At 43.6% G+C, this 20,794-nt stretch overlaps 1 long non-coding RNA gene across 1 annotated transcript; it reads right to left on the bottom strand.

The window, feature by feature from the left end:
• Nucleotides 1-7,359: 7,359 nt before the first annotated feature.
• LOC136297949 (uncharacterized) lies at nucleotides 7,360-18,439 on the bottom strand. The gene is made up of 3 exons (XR_010723250.1): nucleotides 18,365-18,439; nucleotides 17,074-17,213; nucleotides 7,360-8,164 (listed from the first exon to the last, which is right to left on the bottom strand). It is a non-coding gene; the product is annotated as an uncharacterized lncRNA (long non-coding RNA).
• Nucleotides 18,440-20,794: the final 2,355 nt, after the last annotated feature.

The raw sequence follows: 20,794 nt of genomic DNA, 5'->3' as shown, positions 1-20,794 counted from the left end.
AGTTTTCTTTACTCATTTTTTGAACCGTAAAGATTTACATTGCATTCAGTCGTGTAACTACATAAATTAAAAACTCAACTTGGCAGAAATGACCCCAGAGTCCTTTGTTGGCATCTTTCCTGGAATGCCAGCTGTTCCAGAGAAGCAGAGAGGCCAGGCTCTGCTGATTCCCCTAGCCTTGCAGATACCTGCTCCAGATTTGTTTTTTGAAGAAATAATTTAACATACAGGTGGTTTTTGGTTGGTTTTGGGGTTTTTTTTTGTAGATTGCCAAGACTGATGTGACGTCAGGTCCAGATCCAGTGAGCATGTAGGAATATGGCAGAAAGGTATGAAGTTCATCTCTGAATTCAGTGGCAGGTATTTTGGGACAGGAGTTAAACCAAGGACTGTTTTTCTCTGAAATGCAGTTCAAATGAAGGAAGTTCTGTATCAAGAGCAGTGATTAGCAGAACTGATTTTATTATGGCAAAATAATCCCCCAAAACACGGCAATGCAGAGTGCCAACATCAAAGCCTGTGAACATTTTCTACTTTTGCGTGTTGGAAGTTATATATATTTTTAAATGTTAGACATTTAAAGGGTTTGTAGATTCTTGATATAGAGCAGAACACAGAAAATTGCTTTGGATTCATGGGACCATACTCCCCCATAATGCCACTATAAATTAATTGGCTGCATAACCAATACCTCTGCCTGAAAGTTGTATTTTTGCTTCCCTGAAATGCACTTAGAATTACTGAGGCATGTTGAGTGACTCCCTTTACTGAAAGATTCTATCACATAACATGTATGCAAGAAAATCAGCCCTAAGTGAAGGAGAGGTTAACGGGGGAGCATGAGAGATAACAGTGATAAATTGATAGAGGGAAGGTTCCAACTAACAAAAGAGTTAAAGAAAAAAAGATAAAGATTCACCATAAGACCTGTCCATGTCAGAAGTTTCATAGAGAGGCTGCATTTGGAGTGTTGGGCTGGACAAAGCCTTGGGCAACCTGAGCTGTTGCAAAAAAACCTATTCACTGTTTTTCCTGCTTTGAGCAGGAGGCTGGACCAGAAACCTCCTGATGTCCCTTCAATCTGAACTGCTCTGTCTTTCTGTGAGAAATTGTCATGAGCTGCCTTTTGCCATTTTAAAACAAATGACCAGGTTTCCAGGTTTATATTAGTAGGAGCTCAGCATTTCAAAACAGATCACCATTTTTGGCAGAAGGGGTGGGAGCCAATCTTCACCAGGCGACCCTCAGGGCACTTCTACACCCCGCTCCACAACTCACCCCTTTTGAACTCAGAATTTTTGGTGCACATAGTAGGCTAACCTGGAGCAGGTCAGCTGTGCGTGTTTATCCCGTGCCCAGGTTTATCCCAGGAGCCTTGCAACCATCTCCTTGACTCCATGAGCCTCAGCAAGCTGCTTGGGGGGAGAGGTCAGGAGATTTATTGACCAGGCAGCTTGTTCTCCACCACCCATCTGCAGCCTCACTCCCCTGAGATGGAGGGAGAACCAGTGCAGGTGCTGCCCTGACTCCCTTCAATATGCACAAGGCTCTTGCAGCAGCTGCTGCTGAGCCATGGAGTAACCACTCAAATCCTCTTCCTATTTTTTTTCCTGTTCTCTGTTCGATTTTTCACTCTGAATTAAACATGCTGATGGGCTGCATTTGGCAGGATAACAGGCAAGCAACAGGTTGCGATCTAAATATTTGATTCTGATCACCACTGCCATCATTTTATTGTTGCTGTTGAATGAAGATGTGGGTGAATTCCAGCAGGGAATTTACAATCTACCTCTGTGTTAGTAATTACTGATTTGATTTCCAGGTGTCCTGCAGCTGAGTACTCTCGTTTCACATTGATGTAAGATTTCCATCTTTCCTTGGGAGTTAATTGTGTAACATGCAAACAAGAAATCAGCCATGAAAAAATGGAAATTCCCAGGTCTTCATTTCCTCTCTTTTGTTCAGAGTTCTATTGGGAAGGTGGGGTTGGTTGGACACAGCAGGGACAATGTGTCCAATGTGGACTCGTGCAAGCTGAAGCCAACATACAAAAGGTTAATTGCAAGATTGATTGCTTGATTCCGAGTGCCACAGTACAAAGTCTTGGGGGAAGGAGGACGCACGGTTTTCAGTCTCTCTCTGTTCTCCATGCTCATGCAGAAACCCTGTTCCACACACCAGCAGAACTGATCAGGGTGAAGCCATTTCATGCCAGGAAGGTTCGACATAACAGCTTTTAAAAGAAGGAAAATTTCTGTCCATCCACACTGAGTCAATATTTTTCAGTGCTTGCTCTCTCTTCCTCACAGATAAGAACCCTACCTTCAGTATACAGCACTGTCAGCACAACTAAAAATGTCAAGAAGATATCGTGAGAAGTGCACAGACAAATGGCATGAAATTAATTTTTCATTCCTCAGGATACTTCTTCCCACTGAAGTTATCTATCACCTTTAAAGTGACACTATGATCTTAATGAATACTTTCTTGCCTTTGGGGCTACTTTGGGCAGAAAGGCAGGTAAGGATTAAACAGGAGGAGGTCCTTGATGTTGATAAAAATGATGGCTTTCAAATCTGAAATCCACTTGAGCAGCCAAAGGGATGCACCGGGTCCCTCTCCTAATGCTGTGTGAAGGCAACAAGAGAGCTCAGAAAAGTGACCCATCCCAGAGGCACTTTAGGCAGGCCACTGCAAATAGACACTGGCTTGGACACACAGCAGTGACACACCGCCAAAAAGTAGCTGATTCCTGCTGAGCTCCAGTGCTGTCCCAGATAAAAAACCTGGGCCAGGTTTCTCCCCGAGCTCTGCTCCGCTGCCGCCCCCCACGGCTCCAGCAGAAGTGCTCTCTCTGAGGCCAGCTTTGTGTTGTGCTTGGCACGCAGTGAGGCCCTGAAAATAATCTCTTGTATTAGCTGAAACCCTCTCATGCCAACTTCGTGATCCCTCTGACATATTTGCTGCCAGCTCTCGGTGTCAGTGCGTTGGCCCGCGGCTCAAAGCAGTTACATTTTTAATGCTGCACAATGCAACCTTCTCTCCCTGCATCCCTCTCTAGTGGATGAGCAGGGCTTGGGGAATTTGGCTGGAGCATCGTTTTCCCCAGTAAAGACTGGGGACTGATGGGGAAAATGATCTGTGGTCCCCCACAGTGTGTACCAAAATGGCATGTGGTAAGTCTCACTCTGATTTCTAAAATGCTGGATAACGGCCAGCGTCTCTGCTCCTCCAGCCCCATACAAACTCTTTGGGACTGTCAGTTCTCCAAGGCCTTATTTGAACAATTCACTGAAGAACTGGAAGGGATAAGGTGATCTGAAAACACAGTGAAATTCTCCAAAAACCCCAGGAAGGTTATTGTGGTTTTTTTACCATATTAAGCAATAAGCCCAGTCCATAGAAAAATAGTATCAAAGTATTACAGAGAATTGAACAGCCATCCATATTAAAAGTAACCTTATAATCATAATCAAGCACACCTTGAATTAAACCTGAGTAGGTGTAGGAAAACAAATGTTTTAATGTCCTCCTGTAACCTCCTCCTCCCAGGTGCCAATTTTCACTCCATCTTTAGAAAAGCCAGGCGTTTTGCCTAGTTGGGTTTTGCTGGGCATTAACAGAGGTCCAGGCAGGAATCCAGTGTGGACCAGTAAAAAAGGCCCTTTAGTTGTGGGGAGGTAAAAACTGGTTCCAGTGCTGTGATGGAGAGCGATGGCAAGGCAGTGAAACCAGACTTTGCTTTGTCCTGCAGAGCTTTAGTGCCCACCAGGCCGTGGCACAGGGTGCCAACCATCAGCCTGCCAGGCAGTCTGGGACCTGAGGGGCAGAGACAATTGCTGAAAGAGCAAGTTCTGTAATAACAGCAGCAAAACTCAAAGCAGCAGAAGGAAGGGAAGCATCACAACGGTGAAAAATTCGAAGGCGGCTGCAGCTCTGGCACAAAGCTGTGAGGAGCCTTGGTGACCACACTGCAACCTGCAGAGCAACCCCAGCCATCCATCAACTGCAAAATGGAGCAGCATCTGTGGTTTTCTTCAGACTGCCTCCTTGTATTCCAGCCCATCACTGAGTATTTTGCTGCAATGGATTGAATATCTCAGGTGGCACTTCACTGATGCAGCAAATCAGTGAGAGGTGTCCAGAGCTGGAAATACTCTTCTGACTTAGCATCTCAGCTGTCTTTCATAGTGTTGGTATTTTTCTGTCAATTATCATTTGGTCTCCTAAATTAAGAGATCAATCTCAACTGTCTCCCCAGATGGGGAAATTTTGCTATTTCCATTCTGTCTAAAAAAAAAAAATAAAAGCAAACTGTAATTTATTTTTTGTGGACAAAATGAGTTTGGGTTCTTTCACTTTTCTTTTGGCATTCCTTCCTGTTGACAGCATGATTTGCACAAAATTACATTCTGTTGATAAAAATGTGCTGAAATGTCTTTCGGTTTCATTGACTGAATGATTTGCAGTAAGAGGTTTGACAAAATGCATGTTGTCGACAGAATGAAATGGGGCGGGAGGAGGAAAGAATATACTTCAGGCATATGGAGCAAGCAGTTACACACTCACTTGGTTTGTTAAAAAACCCTGCTCAGAGTCTATCAGAAAGAATTTTGTGGGATTCAGATAAGACAATAGTTACTTTGGGAAAATCTCATTTGCACAGATACATCTGGCAGTGGGGAAAGGCATAAAGAAAGTTAACGGGTGCAGAGTTTGGCCGGAGATCATTGCAAGTGCTGTTCTGCTTCCTTAGATGTCTTTCTATCCAAATAAATTTCCTCCATTAAGTTTACAGATTTCCTCATGCAGCTTTTAAGGGAATACTTGTACTGGAAATGAATGAGACAGGGAAAAGAAGTATGTTAAAATTTATGAAAACATCTGTTGGAAGTTCTGAGAAAGATGCTTTTGTTTTAATCATCTAAGCAAGACTGATGGATTTTATCAGAGCTAAGTACTGAAGAGTCCCAAATGGGCTCTTTATCCCAAAGGCAAAGCACTTGAGCATATGCCCAATTTTAAGCATGTGAATAATGGCCTCGTTTACTCTAGCGGAAAACTCAAGTGCTACAAGCCAGTGTAGCACTTGGATTCTAAAATCCTTTGGATTAGTGTTAAAATCTTGACCAAGTTGTACCAAAAATTAATCTGGAAGGTAACCACACAAAATGACTATAGTTAGGACTAAGTTTTCTTGGTAAAATAAATCACATTAAGTATCTGCATCTTGTTTTGATACTAGGATAGAACATTAGGATAAAATGACAGTTCTTGATAAAACAAGGTAAATATTCATTTATTAAATGAGATTGATTTGATAAGCCTTAAGTGACATAGAGATCATTAACCCGGTGGGTAAGGAAAAATCTTGTTAGCTGTGATATTTCTTCGTTTTATCCAAACTTGTTCATTACTCAATATATTTACTGCTTTAAGTCAATTCTGAAAAGAACTTTGACACCTTTTTTCTTTTCCCCTTAGCTGTTTTCTCACAGCAGCATCCTTTTGTTGAGCACCAAGTCTGGCTGTCAGTGAGAGAGGAGGAGGAAGAAGAAGAGTCAGATCTGTGCTCTCTTTCAGGAGTGGTTCTGTAGGTGTGGTAATGAGCTGTGGCTTCTTCTGGGAAATTTGGGTTGTGAATTAAGTTGTAGATGTTGTTATGTTTCCATTGCAATGTCCAGCTCAATTTTCTGTGAAGGTTGCTATGGGTATCAGAATATGGTGCCAAAATACCCTAAAACACTATTCCAGACAATTATTCTCATTTCAGGATGTAAATGCCTTGATTCCACCCCCACAGTAAAAATCCCACTGACAGGAGCTGGATCAGGGGAATAAACAATCTCTCCTCGTGTGCACGCACTCAGTTCATTTCACTCTGCTGTCAGAACCTATTGCATTTGCCTGTTCAAACAACAAATGTATCAAACCAGAGGAAGAGCCTGTGAAAAATGCTTCTTGCTCAGGGACAGGCTCCTTGTGGCTGGATGTGCTGGGGCACTGCAGGAGCTGGGAGCAAAGGGGGCTGTGATGGCTGGAGGAAGGGAGAGTCCAGAATGCACCTCACGTTAGAGGAGAATTTCCTTTACTCTGGGGTTTGCTGTCCTAAAAGAGCTGATTTTTGGGAGTTGCAGTCTGACAGAGTGCTTAACCTAAAGCTGGGGGAATGAGCTTGGGAGGAAGCAGAGGTGTGAGCTAAGAGCATCCTCAGGGCACTATCAGCTCTCCTGTTTGGATGAGGAGGTCAATGCTCATGGTCTTTTTAGACAGGCATTGTCCAGGCACCCAGATGCTCTCATGCTTGACTCATTCCACACTTTCACCTGGTGGCTACTGTTTCCTAATTTTGGGAAGCCTTAATATACATTGCACATGCCCTTTCTGCATGGAAACGCTATTCAATGGCGTGTGACAGGGAAAGAGCCACAGCTGGAAAACAAAATGTTCTACAGAAATTTTGGAAATTGCTTCTTTTTTTGGCCATGAAAAAGCTTTTTCAATTTATCTTGAATGATATCATTATTCTTTTAGCTTTTAAGCAGGAATTGTCATCCAACTAACCAAGAACTGGAAGTGCACACATGTCTTCAAACCTAGCAGGGAATGGTTTTTTTATGTTCTGAGAGGTGCACATCTTTCCACTGAAAATCTGCATGTGTTTAGGGCTGGCTGTACATGCTGGGCTAGATGTGGGTCCGTGTCTCAGGAAAACAACAGTCCAGATAGATTTTTGTCCATGAACTCAAGAGGAAATCAAATGTAGAGGGGATAGAATGCAGGTGCTATTGTCAAATACACTTCCTAGAAGGAAATTTGCATGGGGAAACAAAGATACAGAAAAAAAGCTTGGATTTTTCAAAGCCATGGAAAGAAATGGGAGTAGTAAGACTGAAATGAAATGGAGAACTTAGGTCAAATTACTTCAGAGCATATAAGCTATAAGCTGCCAAAAGAAGTCCATCAAAGGAAAATTTACACTTGAATTTAAAACACAGCCAGGCAGATTTTTCTGGAAGAGGGAGAGTTGTGAGTGCAGTAACCAAGCACAGAGCTGGTGCTTATCTAACCATTGAAAACGGTAGAGTCTGTCAGAGCATTTTCTAATTCTGTTTCTATTATTTGGGAGTAGAGAAGATGACAAATCTGTTTGTTCAGAGTGTTGACACAATACACTTTTATCACTTTTTGTCAACAGAACATAATTGTGTTCAGATTACTCCGTCACAGGGGAATAGCCATAAGATCCTGCTGTCCATAAAAATAAATGTCATTTTCTATTTCTGGGAAAACGAGAGGGAAATAGGAAAAGCAATGTAAGAGAAGAAAAACCTTGGACAAACTCTATTCTTTGGGCAGTTTTATTTACGCAGGCACTGTGATGATGAAGCAGTGATTCACCCAAACCTGACAGCCTCCTGTGTTTCTAATTAGTTTCCCTCCTTCCACCCCATCCCATTGAACACAAACAGTTCAGTACTCTCTTCCAAAAGTCTTCTGTAAGTGATGCCAGCCATGGGTCATGAGCAGTGTGCCAACAGCAGGGGTGACAGAAACCCTGAGGAGAGAGGGCAACACTCCTCAGGGCTCAGAGACAGTCAGGGAGTGGAGCAGTGAGGCTGAGATGAGGGAGGCCTCCAGTTTGCCCAGTCTGACTGCCTTTGCTGTTGGATTTCAGGGGTCACGTTCCCAAAAACCAGAAGTACAGACCCCTGGGGAGATGGCAGCTCTGGGCTATCAGCTTCTTTCTCCAAGCTGGACCCTCTCTGCCTGTGGAAGGGAAGACAACTAAACTGCTTCATGCTCTGCTCCTCCAGAAAATCATTCCACCTCAGGCATTCATTTCCCAGACAAAATGCAAACTCAGCTGCAGGAACATGTCACATTTTTCAAGATTAAGCAAAGCAAGAACTAGTATTTTTAATAAAGCTGTTGGAAATATTCAGTTGGCTCCATTCTAATGGAAATAAAAGTCTGCCCATCCATCATCTTTCCTTGCGACACTCTGGAGACAGCTGTGAGTGGAAATCTGAGGGCTGAAGGGGTTTCAGGCAGGTACTGGAGTTTGTGCACAGCAGACAAAGGGGATTAGTCAGTGTGGGGAGGAACCAGCAACACTTGGGCTCCCTCGTGGTCCAGCACAGGTGCCGTCCCTCCCGATTTCCTGCAGTAATTACAGCATGAATCACAGTAATGAGTTCAGCTATAAAAATAGAAACATATTCTTAAGGGGAAGAAACAAACAGAAAAACAAAGTCCATTGTCAAAATCCAAATTCCATCTCCCCTGTCCCTAATTTTATTTTCTCATAAAGTCATGTCACGTCTCACACCTTCCCATTAGTTTTTGACACGCTACTCTACCAACTGAGAGACCCAGAGGGGATGGGGGATGTAGGAGTCTTAAAAAAGAAATAATTAATCTTCGCTGAGAGCAACATGCTGCCACATATCACTCAGCATTGCATCAATAGCCTGGTGGCGTCAGGAGAGGTGACTGAGGAGGAAACAGGAACTAGCTCTTGATGTTTGATGATGAAAACTGAGATATTTAAAATCTCCAGTGCCCGTTTGCTGTGCAGTCTGCTCAGAGGCATCCAGTGTGATTACAGCACCCAGACAGAAGGGTGTCATCTTCGGTGCTGGTGGTGCCACTTTTATGGCAATTTAGCAAATGATCACATAGAGATGGAAACACTGATTAGTTAACACACAGAGCCTTCGTGTACTCTGCTCAGGCAAAGCTTTGAACTTCTGGGAGCTGCTGTACTGAGGATACATCTATCCTGCAGGTAGCTGTGATTGCATTGCTGTCATTATTTAGAGTGACACTGTGTGTAAGCTTTGTGCATGAGCCTGAGTGTCACCAGTCCAGAGGGGCAGCTGCATCTCAGCTGCAGAGAAGGTGCGCATTAAAGCAAGAGGCTGTTGGGAGAAAGAATCAGCTACAGTCCTCTGATTGCTGTCATCTCTGGAAACGAGGGGCTGATACCATATCTGAGCGCGAAACTCAAGAGGGCAGCAGTTTTGGTTTGAGTTTTCACTTCTGCAGTCCGAAGAGGCTGAGATCCAGAGTGAGGACTGACCCTGGTGACTTCCCACAGGTTAACTGTTAGCAGGAACACAAATGGACTGCCCTTTCCTACATCACCCAGCCTAACCCTCCTTCCTGACCCTGTCCACTTCTCTCTTACAGTAGCCTCACACAGTGGTGGAGCCTTCCACGTCATTTTTTGACTCACCCAGGTACACTGAAGCTGTTCAGAAAGGGAATTTTTTTTTGCTTGCAGAACTGGAAAAAGACAGGAAGAGTGAAATCCCACCCAAAGCCCAAAACCAGAATAATGAGAAAATGCTAGAGCTATGAAACAGTGTTCATGGCTCTAAGGGGCTTGCAGGAGGCAAACAGCCACAACAGGGAGGACAAAAGGCAGCAACCCACTGCTTCCAACATGTTGCTTTAACTGACCAGGACCCTTATCCAGTCTCAGTATCTCAGCACACTCCTGTCCAGTGAAACACCCAACCTTGGAGCTTCTCTCTGTGACCTACAGCCAGATTAATTTTGTTTGTTTGTTTGTTTGTTTCTTCACCATTTCCATAATGCAAAACAAATGGTGTAATTTCCCATTGGTCCTGGGATATTTATATGAAAGCACACACACACACACACATATATATATATATATATATATATATATATATATATATGCACAGCTAGAAATCCAGAGGAATGCCACTGGTGATGGGGATTCAGAGAGCAAAGAGCTGAGAATTAAACTGATGTTCAGAGAGAGAAGGGCATAAGGTTCATTTGGTCACAGCTGCTCAGCAGCCCAGAGGAAGTGCAGAGGGCTTCTCAGGTGGAGCAGGCAGGAGGGAGGCACGAAAACGTGTTTTCATCTTTGCTTCTGGACAGTCTGAAGGAGACCACAGTGGAGTAGCAGCAACAGATGTTCACTCAAAGCACTTTGTCAACATCCAAAAAATCAGTATGACAGGGAGGTGTCAGCCCCTGAAGTATCGTATTTGACAGAGTGGCCCTGGAGCAGGTGGGCAGCTTCAGATGATTGTTTTTGCTCCATGATGGGTGAGCAGTGTCCAGTCTCAGGAGGTGCATTTGGGACTGGCTGCCATCTGATCCTGATGAATTGTGGCTGAGCCTTAGCTGTAGCTGGAGCCCTCAAACTGACACTGGGCTGAAGTGTCATTTGGTGGATTGTGGCAGCTCAACCAAGAGGAATGAAAAGCATATGAAGTTTTGAGAGTACAACAGCATCACTGGTATATATTGAGGAAAAGAAAGTAACATTTCCCGATCTCTGGCTTTTTTGCTTAAAAGAGGAAACTTTCCTTTTAATACCTGAAATATCCCTGACTTTCCATTAAGTTTAACTTACTTGAAATTTTAAACAAAAATTGTAACTCAAAGCTACTGAGCCCAATGTCTTATTTTTGCATAAGCACTGGTGCCAAGTGCTAAAATACAACGCTTCAAAAAAAATTAGGGGCTTTGAAAACAGCACATTGACATCTCTCTCCAATTCCACACTCACCATTGTCCTTCTCACCTAATCTCTCTCTTTATTAAAATAGACTGATTAGTTGTGCCTACTTGGTATGAAGCACAACTTCTCTTTATGGAGGCACCAGTGCAAAAGAAAAAGTAAATGGGGACAGAGAAAGAACTAATAAATGCTTGTGTTTGACACGTGGGCTAGCAATACAAATGTCAACACCGCCACAATTCAGTGAGACACTTACGTGTGTGCTCATACTTAAACAAGTGTTTAAGTCTGTTCAGATTCAGCTTCCTGCCAAGGACACACTTCACTTGTGGGACATATGTGACTTAAGAATATGCTAAGTGTTTCAGCGATTTGGTCCCAGAGCAATGAATGTCCTTCACAAGTAGCTGCCTGAGTATGTGCAGTTATTTCTTAGATAAAGGGTGTTCACAACTGCCCGATTTGCTTGCTGTGCTATCAACCCTGCTGATCTTCAGGGGTGGCATTGATTGAAGGACACTGAGGGATAGAAGAAGTCTCTCAATCTGTGTCTCTGCATTTATCTACACAGATTTCTTTCTGTGAACCCTGTCAAAGTTGTTTTGATATCTGAAAAGAAAATCAGTCGCTCTGTCAGTTTGTGAGTTACGGATGGAAATGCAGTGTTCTGCCCTGATGGACTCCAGTACTGGCCAAGAATGCTGTGGTGAGGCAGAGAAAAACATGAGCTGGATGTGTCAAAAAAAGGTGTATTTTCTTCAGACAAGGTCTGGCATTCCAGTAAGCACCTTTCCAATGAAGATAACAAAGATCATGAGTTTTCCCGGTGTTTATGACTTTGATGCTCTGGAAGAGAACATCTTTCATGCTGCAAAGTGAATTGATGTTCTGGAGCTGTTCCTGAGAATTCAAGGATAACTTTGGAAAATTATGGAACTGACTGGAATCATACAGCATTGCAAATGACATTGCTTTTTTTTTTGAGTAAGTCACCCCCGACTGTGCTTTTTACATCTCTTTTCCTCTCCAGTGGCTACACGTATGGCCTCGGTGCTGAGTGTGCAGAGGGCCCTGTTGGGCAGCTGTCAGTGCTCCTGCTGCTTGTTAAACACCACAGAGCAGGAGTGTGGGGATGCAGAGTAAATGAGCCCGGCTCATCACAGCCTTTAGGAAGCTATTTGTCTACTATGCATTTGAAGGACCACATGCATTAGCATCTAGCCCCACTCTGCTCTTTGAACAGTCAGTGGTCAGGAGCAAGTCTGATTGGCAGGGCTCTTCGCTGCCTTTCAGCTCTGATGTTAACTCATGACTGACCTTTTGCTGCGGTGTGTCTGTGGAGTGCAGAGCCAAAGACACAGTCCCCAGAAATAGCTCACAGGCAGAGTAAAAGGCTGTGCTCAAGACAAAGTGCATGTTGTTTTTAAAGTAAATAATTAGGGCTAGCTTTGTGGGTCTGCATTTTACTTAGAAGTTTCCAGCAGATGAAAGGCATGAGATTTGATTTTCAACCCTTCTTTCAGCTGTAGAGAAACTTCTATACAGGTGCATTTATAACCAGGCTCCTTCAGTCTGTTGATGGCTGAAAATCCATCAGGATTATTTTTGCAGGATTTATTTTACACAGTTGCAGACTTTCTTGCTGAATGATGCATTACAGATCAATGCTGTAGCTTCAGAAATGTCCTCTAACTTAACTGGACAGACCCCATTAACAACAATAGGTGAAATTATCTACCTGAGTGTTTTCTGAAGAGATGTCAGAACATCTGAATTGGCTCCAGGAAGGCTGCTTATTATTTTGATTTTGAAAACTGTTTCTTGTGGCCTGCCTGCAACTGCATGAACTGCTATCTTGAACATTCCCCAGAACTCAGACAGTTATTTATTATTGAAATACAAGCTAAGAGCGGGAAACTCTTAAAATTCCCCAACGCTCTCCTCTAAAAATAAAGATCCATTAGTTCATCCTCGATAAATAATTCTTAATTGTTCCCTCAGGTGAAATTGGACTCCTAACTTCTATCTCCTTGAGTTTCCTTCTTGGCTTTCCTTGTGGGTGCAACATTTTTGTGTTGTTCTGCCACTGCCATTCAAGTGTTAAAGCCAAACTTTATGAAGCCGTGTGGAGGGCAACGCTGGCTCTGATGTAATTCACATAGTAGCCTGGAATGACCCCCATCCACTCATGGTGACTCCTGTTTGTTTTGGACAGTGCCTACAGCTCCAGTTTTCCTTCCTCTATCTGGAAGATATCTTGCATATCCTCCCTGTTTATGATCATACTCGCCTCTGATGTTTCCTTTTTAGCACTGCTATCCATCTTCTGGCTTCGACATAAACCCTGAATGCTCCTAGTCACTGAAGATCTGATGGCACTTTTGACAGAAGGAGATGACTAACCTCCATGGTCTGGCCACGGACCAACCTGGCCAGTTACACTCTGCCTACCAGAAATTCCTCCTGCCCTTTCAAAATACTCATGTTTTTTTTTAATCTTTTTGTCCCAAATAGCCATTTTTCTTTGCTCCCTGCTTCAGCAGTTCAGCAATGGCACTTTCAGCTGGTAGGACTTTTTTCTGCTGGTAAAATGCTCTGGGCCCTGGGGGCATGTGAAGGTGGTACAGTTTGATTTCCAGGAATGGTCTCCAGTTGTTCCATGCCTTGTGAAGGGATCCTGTGCCAATCCCCCATTTCTTCTTACTAGCTCTTATCTCTAGCTATTCTTATCTTAATGACATTTTATGGAATGATTCCAGTATTTATTCTGTTTCCCATCTTTTTTTTCTCTCTGTCTTTTGAAAGAGGTGCTGAGGAAGGTGCTCAGCTGCTGTGGAACAGCACATGGACAGAGAGCTCAGAGCTCTGTGCATTTCCAGCTGAGAGAAACCCAGCCAAGGGCTTTTCCCATATACAGAAGAACTTCTAATTTGAATGAGTGCTATTAACTCTGGTTGTCTTCTTGTCGGTTTTTAGTTTGAAATTAACAAAGCATATGACTGAGTTTTTCTCAGAGTGGGTTCCAGAAGGGTCCAGGGGTCAGGAGGCTGTGGTGAGACTTGGCAGATAGGAGGGCTGCCCCTGTGAAGCCTGTTTGCTCCAGCTAGAATGCTCTCTCTCACTTTAATACTCTCCCTGTTGCCATCTTAAAGACATTTCACTCAATCAAAGGAGATGTGGTGCAAAACAAAAGGTACCAGGTCATGCCAAGATGTATGTGGGAAGGGTAGAGACAATGTGTGAAGCCCCAAGAATTTTATGCCCAGGGAGAATCAGATTTGTGCCATCTTTTTCTAATCTTTTCTGTTCTATTTGACTGTGGTTTGCCAAAGTCAACACCACTGATTTTAATACAGGTGCCTTTGTTCCCAGAAATGGTCTGAATGAAACCTGGGATTATGAATTCTTTCCCATATCATGCTGAATCTTGGGAAGCTTTCCATGCAGCAGGTAATCCTTTTACTATTTATTTTTTTCTTTTCCTGTTCTCTTTTATTAACTTCCTCTACCCAGGTTTGACACTGTTGCAGGATTTTGCTGTCCCACACCAAGGTGTGACAGAGGGGCTGTACCCATTACAAATGGAGATTGTAAACCTGACTTTGGGTGCTAATGTGTCTTGGAAAGTCCAATCCAAATAATATCCAAGATGTGAATATTGCAAATGCGGTATGGAGAGGCTGCCAGACTTAGATGAGTCAAAATTTGGGATCAGGGCTGAAATGGAAAAAGGCTTTGGAAATCTGCAAGTTGTCTTTCACGCAGGCCCTTCAGGCACTTTCAAGTGTAGAATATGGGAACTAAGTATGAAAATAAAAGTAATGAAAAAAATTTCCTCAATTTCACTGTTCCTTTAAAACTTGAATCCCAGGCCAAGGTCACGAATTGGTCCTCCCTGGTTTATAGACTTATAAAGAGACCCTGGGCAGTGTTTTGAGTAAACCTGGACTTACTGATGGCTTAGTGTTTAAAAAAATATGTGAAATCTGTGATTCTGCAGAGTTCCAGCGTGAAAGCTGATGAAACTTGTTAAAAGGGAAAGGAGGTTGGTGGTTAATCACATACCTGAGACACAAGCAGTGAGGGTCCCTCTTGGTGAGGCTTTTTGGGACAAGTCCTGTCACATCCCTCTGTATCAACTTTATCATCAGTAATGACAGGATGGGAGGATTTATCTGCCCTACCTGCCTGTCTTATTTGCAAAATAGTTTGAAAACCCCTGGAGATGGCGTAATAAATGTTAAAATGACTTCACTCAAAGCCGTTTAAAGTTTCTGTCTTTGGAGGGGTAGGAAATCTCACCTTTTATACAGTGAAGAGGCAGCAGCTGACCTATTAGTTTGCATCCTACATATAGTGATCCATCAACACCAGGATCAATTTCCTGAAGGTCACTAGCTTTTTTAAATCCTCTTTGAATTCAGACAGCAGGGATTTGGCTTCTCTCTCCCTCACCTGCATTTTCTCTTCTTTCTCTTTTGATAAACACAGGCATTGCAGCTTTAAGATTTTAAGACCTTTCCCAGATGGAAAAGGTCATTTGTCTTTCACTACTCAGCACTTCCTTCATGAGTTCATTTAAACATTGCCAGGCATCAGAAGAACAGAACTCAGCTGTAGGGTTATCTGTGTCTTATTCCCCTTTTGTGTAGGTGGCAAAACTGATCTAGAACAAAACTGTTTGGTTCCCATAGCAATTTACAACGTGCAGAGACCATAATACTGTACTCTTCCCACTCCTTATCTACACCTGTTATGTCTTCCTTTGCCACACTGCTGAGAGCTGTAACACTGGCACTATTTTGAATGGCAGCAAGCAGGACATTTTCCCAAGTTTCATACAATTTCTCCCTGTTTTTGGAAAGGAGAGGACGTATTTTAAATCTAAGGAGCAAAAAGCAAACATTTTATTAGCTGCTTTCAATTGGATTCTCAATGAGAAGTTAATTAAAGGAGTGGAATGAAAATTATTACAGTGCATCTACTAATCTTGGTACATTATTTATTCGAAATCAGTCATCAAAATTAGTCATGTGCACTATCTTGCTGTGTGTGGTCTGATTTGAAATGGTGTGTTTGTTTCCATTCAGCTCCGCTGGATACAGTTAAGATACACATTTGATGCGTTATGCAGTTAGATCATATTTTGAAAGTTTATTGTGCTCTCTATCTCTCTGTATCTGCAGGCTCGGAGTCAAGGGACCATTAAAAGCTCTCAGCTCAGCTGTGCAGTGTGTCTGGGATGAGACAAGTGACAAAAGTAATCCTTTCCCGAAAGTTCCCAGGCACAGCTGGCACGTTGCTGCCCTGGGCACATCTCATCCTCTCCCAGCCCTTTGCTGTGTTTCCCTGCTGGGTTCTGGTGCTGGCCTTGGCTGCTGGGGGCAGGGGAGCAGTGTCCCACAGAGCCCTGTGTGACAAGAGTGGCTCTGTGAGAGCAAGGGCCCTGCTGTCCCCCCTGGCCGTGGCAGTGCAGGAGCATCCCTTGCACTCAGCCCCAGGCCAGTCTGCAGAGTGCTGCCTGCTCCATCAAGAGGGAAATCCTTCTGGTTCTGCTGTCAGACTCTGGGAAACTCTTACCCCCTACAGGTACCAAGGGGCCTGCTTTGTTTAGCTTTTCTCACTTTTCTCCTTAGGATGTGCACCGAAGAAAAATCAGGGCCAACCAAGTAATTTCTGGGTGGTCAATGAGCTGCTCCTTCCCTCCCTGCCTTGCCTCATGCTCTCCTGCTGGGAGAGCAGATAGAGTTACGGGTCCCAGGAGAGGAGAATAGTTTAATGATCCCTCCTTAAGGTCACTGTCAATGCTGTTGCATAAATTGACCTACTAGGGGCTTCTGTGAGAGCAGTGCTGTTAACTGGACAGGGAGGGGTGTAGCGTTACAGAGCGGTGCATGGACGTCTCCCACTTAAATCACTAGAGCATTTTAATTGACATTCAGTAACTCTCCTTTTCTAACAGCTGCCTTTAATAGGGTGAGCACGGCTAATGCCAGTCATGGGGCTGCTCTGTGCTCTCTACCACAGCTCCTGCTCGATCTGCAGGGGCAGCCTGAGAAATGCACCTGAAAAGATCATTTTTTCACTGCGAAGGGCAAACGTCAGTGCACAGCCACTCACTTGTTCAGCACAACACAGACTGTGAGAAAGTGCAGCTTGGATGGGAACAGCTATGTTGAGAAATAAATGTCCGCATTGGCTGTGGGCTGCTCAGCTCAGGGATGAGTTGAGGCTCTCTGTGAGTTTTCCCTGGAAGATGGGGAAAGGAGCAGGTTTGCCTGCTCGTTCTGGGGAGCAGGGAAAGCAATGCAGGGAGATGGGGAGGTATTCCAGCTGATGGCCTTTCCCTTGAGTGCTTCCTCACCTTTCCTCATTGATGTCCTTCAAACCTATTGCATTTTTAAACTTGTGAAAGGCTTTTCAAATTTCACATCCTCATCTCCTCATTAGAAGACAATACACTTTTGGAGGCACTTGATAATGTGGCAATAATTTCATGTACTCCAGCTCTACTCTGCCGCAACAGACCATCAAAAACTCTCTCACTATCACACTGCTTCACTTACTTGTGGGCAGCTTAAGAGTTGATATAAGGACATGACAGGAAATCCATCTTTCAGGCTCAGACATATTGATGCTACAGAATGAGGATTTGTGCTCTTGAGCATCTCCCCACTAACTATAGCAACAGGAAATGTGTCTAGACCTGAAAAAGAGCAAAATAAAGAGGAGAGCAAACCTTGTGACAGGGCATGGTGAAAATCCAAAATGTATTTTAGACCAAGATACATTTCTGCCCTCTGAATATATTTTGGAATTTTTTTTGTCTTGAAACTTGTCTCTAGTTGAGATGCACAATGCTCAGGAGGGATTGTGAGGTTGCTTAAGAAACCTCACAAATCTGGTGAGCTAGAGACAGCCACTCTAGCTCCTGTTGGATAGGCCCTCACTCTGGGAACAGTCTAATGGTTTGCCCAGTTTCTCCCAGTGGGTGAAAACTGATTTTTGCTCTGATTCCTTGAATGGGGCAGCTGGGGTAAAGCTCTCAGCTACAGTGTAAATGAATGGGGGGATGCCAGATATGAAAAAGCCTCTTGAAATTTCAGTGCAACTTCTGGCAAAGTTAGGAAGCAAGCCACACTCTAGATAATTTTCCATATTTTATTACCTTCTCTCATTATTTTTCTGGTTAAAATGGTTGAACCTGGGCCCAATGTCTTCAGTTTCTCACAGAAGCTTCATTCACTCTGTGTTCCAGAAAGAACTAAAGCAGTAAGCACAAAATGGATATCTCTTGATCAAGGATGCATCCCCTCTGACTTTTCTCATAAGATATTAATAAGGGAGAGGCATTATCAGATTCCATTTAACAGGTGCGTAGAAGAAGGGGAAATCTCATGATCATTTAATACCTTCTACAGGAACATCCTTCATCAGCTTTGGCTAATTATGAAGATGAAGCCGTTTTCTATTTTGTTTCCCACTTAAAAACACAGACAAAATTCAGGAGACAGCAGCAGCAGTTTATTTTCTAGGTTTTGCTTCCTTCGTGCAAAGGAATGCCAAGGTAACCTCACAGGGTTTCATTTAAAAAGAAGAATTCAGAGGAAAAATACCATGGATTTAGCCCACTGTCTCTATTCGTTTATTAAAATATTAGTCTTGTAGGTGTGTTAGATCGATTTGCCTTCCATGGTGTTTAAAAATAGCTGTGAGAATAATGGGCTTCATCAAAAATCATTAACTGGGATGTTACTTTCGTTTTTTTAACCACAGAACAAAGTGCCACAGCCAGATTAAACAAGCCAGAAAGCATTTGGAGCACACACAAACAGCCAGAAATTTTTATATATATACCTTAATCATGGAAAATCCTGGAAGATATTAGCTGTCTTCCTCTGCAGTTTGGTCAGAATCCCCAGGAAAGGTCAGATTGTTCGAAGTGGCTGGTATTTGTACCAGCTGACATGCAAAGGCTCAGTTATTTATAGTGGTGTGCCTGTAATCCACAATGCTAAGGGGCTGCATGAGATTGCAGAGATGAAAGGACAGTTCAGTCTAAAAACTGCAAATAGCTGTAACTCAGTGAACTTCTAAATTATGACATTACCAAGCCAGAGAACTGCTGAGCTTAAGCACAGGTTTTAATCCTTATGGGGTAATGGGATCCCACAAGAGCTTTTCTTTTGGAGGGATGCATTTTATTTTGATAAAGTTTAGTTCCCTGTGTAGTGCAAACTTCAGGGCTTCCCTCCCAAGTTTCCCTTGTGAGCTGTGTCGTCTTTATCTGCTTGTGTCAGCCAGCCCCTCTGATAGAGTTGGTTTTTTTTAGCTATAGGACTTGGACAGGGAAAGAAGAAACTGGGGTCAGATGAGGAGAGTGTGGAGACTGGGAAGAAATGTGGATCCAAGTTCATCGGGGGGAATGCTCACCCTTTTTTGCTGAATGTTTGGTAGGCGAGTGACCTGCCATAGATCAAGAGGGAGAGAAAGAAGACATTTCTGATGAAAAGGAAAACACTGATAAAACTTATGGGAAAAGATTAGGGCAGTGACCATGGCCAATAAGAGCCAAGTGCAGTAAACTGGCACGAAACTCCAGGAGATCTCTCTTGAAGAAATCACCCACAACTTCCAGTTTTACTGGGCTAGTCAGGTTTCTGGGGAAAAGGTGCCTTCTGCTCACCTGTGGGTCCCAAACCATCAGGGAATGAAAGACATGGAAAGTTGGCCCATACAGCCAAACGGAAGAAAAAGGCCCTTGCAGTCAGTTCAGCCTCATGGGAAAACTCCCATGTCACCCCAGAAGCAGCAGGCAGGGAACAGCTGAGTTGTTGTTTCTTTCAATCAGTTTGGTTTGGTGTGGGATGCCCTTTGGAGCACGGCTGATCAGGCCAAGCATGAGCCGGGTGTTATCTCTGAACAGCTCATGAGCCTTCCTGAGCAGATAGCCTGGAAAGGGCCCCAATGACTGGCCCTAATCCTAAAGCCTTCCCTTACACAGATAAACCCCCTACAGCCAGGGGGACAGAGGAAATTACTGATATTCACTCATCTATTTATATTTAGACAAAAGATTAAACAGCTTGGAACTGCCATGCCATGTCCGTGGTGAGGCTCCTGCAAACTCGTGAGAGCTTGCAAGGCTTCTCTGCAACAGGCTTCACTGGAAATGGACTTGGGATTGTGGACATTTTCCAGCAGAGTGTGCCTCCTCAATGAAGGAAAGCTGTGTTTAGAAAGGAAACAGGCTGGTTTTTTGGGGTGAAGTTACCGAGAACCATCATTTTGATGAAAACAAAAGGTTCCTGTTGAATTTGTGTTTTTATAAAACTCTAAACAATTCCACAGACATGAAGCATTGTCACTTTGTGAGGACTGCAGGCATGTTGAAACAAATCTTTGCAAAGAAGATGTTCTGATGCTATCAGGGCAAAATCACTCAGGATTTCAATTTCACAGGAAATTTCAGCCTTTCTTGTTCTTTTTCCGGTAATGTACAAAAAAAGAAATAATCAGAAGATTGTAATATCCCGGGCTTCAAAGGGAAACTCCAGGTTTCAACCAGCTTTACTAAATCTCCCTCTGCTCTTGATTGGCACTAGGCCAGTGCCAAGCAAGGCACCTGAGAAAGTTTATGGAATTGCCATGTTTTTCTCATTACCCCCTCTCCCACATTTCCTTACACCCATTTTGTCATGTGATGGAAAGACACGTGAGCAGCTGGACCTTTTCTCTGTGTCCTGCCCCATGACACAGCATGGCACAAGCAACCTTTGACCAGTCACCTGGAAATGCTTTGCTTTTCATCCTCATGTTATTGTTGTCAAGAGAGTTGGACAGAGCAACCTCTGGCTTGACTGTCTTTGCACGGTTTTGAGGGATAGCTCCAACAAATATCTTCTGACCATTGCTGTCTGCTCTAAAAAGACTTTTGAAAGGGTTGTGGTGTTAGAGAAGACATCAGCAATTGTTTTTCAGGTAGTGTTTCAGCTGTTTTACTGGAGGCTCGCAGAGACTGGACGGCCTTGCCTTTATTAATTTGTCAGATGGTTGTTGTGCTCTCAGTGCAGTTCTCAGCCTCCCTTTTCCCTCACTTTCTCCCCAAGTCCAAGACCTAGATCAATAGCCTGTGCTGTGGATACCCAACATATGAAAATCAAGAGGGACAACTCCCACCCCATGGGACACCTGCTCCGCCAGAGTGGCCTGTGCAGGGGAAGAGTTTTCCTCAGGATGGCCTGAAAGGATGGCTTGGACCTCTGCAGGAATGCAGCCTCACCACAG

This window comes from Chamaea fasciata, unplaced genomic scaffold (genome assembly GCF_029207755.1).
Source record: "Chamaea fasciata isolate MVZ Bird 193981 ecotype frontalis unplaced genomic scaffold, bChaFas1.0.hap1 SCAF_16, whole genome shotgun sequence".
NCBI classification, from domain to species: Eukaryota; Metazoa; Chordata; class Aves; order Passeriformes; family Sylviidae; genus Chamaea; species Chamaea fasciata.
The sequence above is the reverse complement of the archived record's forward strand: the minus strand, read 5'-3'. Positions and strand labels throughout refer to the sequence as shown.